Source organism: Elaeis guineensis, chromosome 2 (genome assembly GCF_000442705.2).
Source record: "Elaeis guineensis isolate ETL-2024a chromosome 2, EG11, whole genome shotgun sequence".
Lineage (NCBI taxonomy): Eukaryota > Viridiplantae > Streptophyta > Magnoliopsida > Arecales > Arecaceae > Elaeis > Elaeis guineensis.
Window position 1 is genome coordinate 35,098,773 of NC_025994.2, and position 5,385 is coordinate 35,104,157.

The following is a 5,385-nucleotide window of genomic DNA, read 5'->3' on the forward strand; positions in this document are numbered from 1 at the left end:
TCTTATGGCGGTAGGGGTGCCGCTGCAATTATATCCCATGCAGATGAAGCAGCGAAAGAAATTAATTGTATAGATTCAATCGTGAAATTTATCGTGAATGTGTTAAATTAGATCTACAAGAATATTCATGATTTATTTTGATTGAGTTATTTTCTGTTATGTAATTAGCAATAGGATTGTTATTTATAAAATATGCTGATCTATTTGTGAAATGAGTCAACATATTTGGTGAACAGAAAATAAAACCTTTCAAATTTAAAAATTATTTTAGAAATGCCAAACCCTGACCCATCAGCCCAAATACTTAATTAAAAGAATTAAGTGTTGTCTAGTAGGTCTAGAATTATGAATTAAGACCTAAGATAATTACATAAACTTGTGGGTCAATGGGCTAGATGGATTAGGTCCATAATTGGGTTAGACCTAAGGTTAGCTTAAAGAAATGGACTAAATTAGAGTAATTAGTCAAATCTAATCAAAAGTTGAATTAGATTAGGTCAAGGATACTCTAGACTCAACTCCAATAGTTGTAGTTGAATGAGTCCATGTCTTTAATTAGACCAAGATGGACTTAATTCATGACTACACGGTGGAACCCTATTTACTAAGTTGATCAAATTAAAACTAATGAACCGGTTGGTGTCTAAGGTAAGTTTGGCAGTTTGATCAGTGGTTTTTAAGCGGGAGCTACTCGCAGTGATTCGATCTCTGACGAGTTAATGGCTTATCCCCACCACTGATCTCACTTACCTGGCCAACCTGGTGAACTAGATTTTGATTAGATCACTTGGTGATTAGGGCTCGCCCATGTCATTAGGTAAATCAGTTTGATTGATTTAGGTGCTCCTAATGCTAGCTTTAAGTAAATCCTTTTTAATCTGACTTGGTGAAGTCAGTGGGAGGATTGAAATTGGTTGGATATTTTCTTCTCATCTATTCTTTAATAAAATCCTCAAAAAAATTATTAAGTCCTAAAAATGATTAAGTTATATTGATAACTAAGTCATAGCCTCCCATTAAGTGAGTGATAATGAGTCCATTAGTTTAATAATCATTGGAGGCCCAAAGGCCTGGTGCTTATTGACTAATGAAATTATCATTCATAGTATAATAATTTGGTTTGAGTCTTTCTGATGGTGGTTAGGTTGGCCGACCAAAGTCGGGCTTGATCATTTATTGATCTGATTCATCAAATCAAATCATGTTAATGGTTGGACCTAACCAGATTTTTTTTTTCAATGGAGGCCAAAGCCTACTGATTAGGTTCTGGGGTAAAATTAATTACTAGAAGTTGTTTAGAGAAACAACTGGTTATGAACCTACCCATAGATGCACATGGGTTGACCAACCAAAGTTGGACTCGTGTGTAGTCTGTGTGGATTCTAGTACCCACTAAGGAATTAAAGTAATTTCTCGAATTGAGGTTGAGGCTACCAATTCGTAAAAATACTGGGAGAAACTTTAGACTAAAGTTCAAATCTTTTGTATTAATAATTTATGTACTAATATAGGTCTGGTTTTTCTTTATGCAGCTATGGCCACTATCCTTTCACTTCGGTCATTATTAGATAATGACAAGCTCATGAGACCTAATTTCGATAGTTGGTATCGAAAATTAAAAATATCCTTGAGCATGAGCGGATCCTTTATGTAGTAACGGATCCAGCACCTGAGGAGCCATCCCCGAATGCTAGAGGGGTGGTCCGAGACACTTACCAGAAGTGGCTCAACGACCGCACTACCGTTTGGTGCATTATGCTGGCGGCAATGAATGATGAGTTCAGCCGTAGGTTTGAAAACACCCAACCACAAGAGATGCTTCAAATGTTGAATGACTCCTTTGGCATGCCTGACGATGTTGAAAGGCACAAAACTAGTTGTGCCATTTTCAATGCTCGGATGAGGGATGGAGCCTCAGTCACTGATCATGTACTGTACATGATCGAAATGATTGAGGGCCTAAGTAAACTGAGTTTTCTCCTGCACGAGCAGCTCGGTAAGGATGCGATCCTTAATTCTCTATCCAAGTCCTTCCTTTCCTTCCTTACTTATTTTCGAATGACAAAGCCTGCAGTGAACTACCACGGCTTGTTGGGGTTGTTGCAGAACTTTGAGAAGGATCATCAGCTCCATAAGGAGTCGGTGAATGTTGTGGGAGGGTCTTCTTCTGGTCATCGACCCTTTAAGAAAGGGAAGAAGAACGAGAAGAAGAAGAATAAGAAGGTGCAGCTGCATGCTGGGACGTCTACATAGGGTCAGACCAAGAAGCGCAAGCCTGACCAGAGTCAGGCGGAGTGCTTCTTTTGCAAGAAGCAGGGGCACTGGAAGAGAAACTGTCCTCTATACATTGCCTCACTGGACCTGAACAGGCCAAAGAAGAAGCAAGGTACTTATATGATAACACCTTGCAACTTTTTCATTTGTGATACTACTGCCTGGGTATTGGATACCGGAAGCCCTTATCATATTTGCAATTCGATGCAGGATCTGCAGGTCAGTAGGAGATTTGATGAAGGCAAGAGGTTCCTGAACGTTGGAGATGGAAGCAAAGTTTCAGTTCTAGCATTAGGAATCATGAACCTTGTAATCAATTCTTGAAATATAATTCTAAGTGAATGTCACTATTGTCCAAGCTATTTATTAAATATTATTTTTGTAGGCCTTTTGGTCATGAACGGTTATCAATTTTTAATAAAAGAAAATATTTGCAATATCATTTTGAATGGTGTTACAATATTTATTGGACAACTTTATAATGAAATTTATTTTCTATCATAACCTGTTAATGTGGTTCAAACCTCTGGTAAATATCCTAGAATAGATAATGTGTCAGAAGTCTACCTTTGGCACTGTAGGCTAGGTCACATCAATAAGAATAGGATAAATAGGTTGGCTCAAGAAGGAATTCTTGAAGTAGGTGATTGTGAATCACTTCCAACCTGTGAGTCCTGTCTTCTTGGTAAACTGACCAAGTCACTTTTTACTGGAAAAAGTGAGCGAGCCAGTGAACTCTTGGGTCTGGTATATTCTGATGTATGTGGACCCATGAGTTCAAATGCAAGAGGTAGATATTTCTACTTCATAACCTTCACAGACGACCTATCGAGGTATGGGTATGTCTATTTAATGAAGTATAAGTCAGAGTCGTTTGAAATATTCAAATTATTTTGAAATGAGGTAGAAAAACAAACTGAAAAATGTATTAAAACTCTTCGATCTGATCGAGGAGGTGAATACCTTTCCAATGAGTTTCTGACATATCTTGGAGAGAATGGGATTCTCTCTCAATGGACTCCTCTTGGAACACCACAGCATAATGATGTATCTGAAAGGAGGAATCGGACCTTGTTGGACATGGTTTGATCCATGATGGGGTTTGCTGGTCTGCCGATCTTCCTCTGGAGATATGCGCTCGAATCGGCTTGTTACCTTCTAAATAGAGTTTCGAGTAAGTCTGTAATCAAAATGCCATATGAGATATGGATAGGACGTAAGCCAGTACTCTCGCACCTTAGGGTTTGGGGGTGTCCGGCTTATGTTAAACGTTTAATTACGGACAAGCTAGGACCTAAGTCTAACAAATGTAATTTTATATCATACACAAAAGAGACCAAAGGATATTATTTCTATCTGGCTGATGAGCAAAAGATGTTTGTCAGACTTAAGGCAATCTTTTTAGAAAAAGAGTTCCTTGATGAAGGGACTGTTGCCTCTAAGGTCGAACTTGACGAAGTTCGACAGGTGGAAAAACTGACACAAGTTGCTGAACCTGAACCGAATTTGATTAGATCAGATCCAGAGCCCATTGTTCAAGCACCTTTAAGGCGATCTGGTAGAGTACCATGTCAACCGGACAGATACTATGGTTTCTTGGTCCGGGACGACGATCCTATCAAACTTGATGAAAACGATGAAGATCCGTCACCTACATGGATGCAATGCAGAGACCCGACTCTGAGAAATGGCTAGAGGCCATGAAATTCGAAATGGAGTCCATGAAGGTCAACGATGTGTGGACATTAGTTGACCCACCCGAAGGAGTAAAACCCATAGGGTGTAAGTGGGTCTTCAAGAGGAAGAGGGGCGCAGACGGAAAGATGAAAACCTATAAAGCCCATCTGGTTGCCAAGGGATATCGTCAATGTTATGGTATAGACTATGACGAGATGTTTTCTCCTGTGGCAATGCTCAAATCCATTCGGATTAAGCTTGCGATAGCTATCTATCTGGACTATGAAATCTGGCAGATGGATGTGAAGACAGCTTTCCTAAATGGAGAGTTGGATGAAGAGGTGTATATGATACAACCTGAAGGATTCACATCCACTGATGAGTCTAAGGTGTGCAGACTACAGAGGTCCATTTATGGACTTAAGCAGGCATCCCGGAGTTGGAACATACGTTTTGATAGGACGATCAAAATGTATGGCTTCGTTAAGAATGGAGAAGAGCCCTGCATTTATAAGTGGGCTAATGGTCCAGTAGTGGTATTTCTTGTATTGTATGTGGATGATATTCTCTTAATCGAGAATGATGTCCCTGTATTACAGGGAATAAAGATTTGGCTGTCGTCATAGTTCTCCATGAAGGATTTAGAAGAAGCTTCCTACATCCTAGGGATGAGGATCTATAGGGATAGATCTAAAAGGTTGCTTAGTTTATCTCAGTCTACATACATAGATACTATGCTGAAGAGGTTCAGCATGGAGAATTTCAAGAAAGGCTATCTACCGATAGGCCATGAAATTTCTCTCTTGAAGAGGGATTGTCTGACAACACCTCAAGAGAGAGAGCATATGGGTAGGATTCTATATGCTTCGGCAGTGGATCTATCATGTATGCCATGATATGTACACGATCAGATGTGGCATACTCACTAGGGGTAGTAAGTAGATTCCAATATGATCCAAGGGAGAATCAGTGGAAGGTTGTTAAAACCATCCTGAAGTATTTAAGAAATACTAAGGACCAGTGGCTTGTTTATGGTGAATCAGACTTGAGACTGATAGGGTTTACAGACTCTAGTTTTCAGTCTGATCACGATGACAGCAAAAGTGTGTCGGAATTTATTTTTACCCTTAATGGTGGGGCTATCTGCTGGAAGAGTTCCAAACAACACACAGTGGCTGATTCAGTTTGTGAGGCAGAGTATGTCGCTGCATCAGATACTGCCAAAGAAGCGGTGTGGCTGAAGAAATTCATCACCGAGCTCAGAGTAGCACCCTCCCTTGTTGGTCCAGTTCTGCTCTACTGTGACAGCTTTGGAGCCATTGCTCAGGTGAAGGAACCCAAGGCACATCAACGGACGAAGCATATTCTGTGCCGCTACCATCTCATCCGGAAATATGGATTGAGTGACGTCATCTTGAACGACGAAAGGAGAAC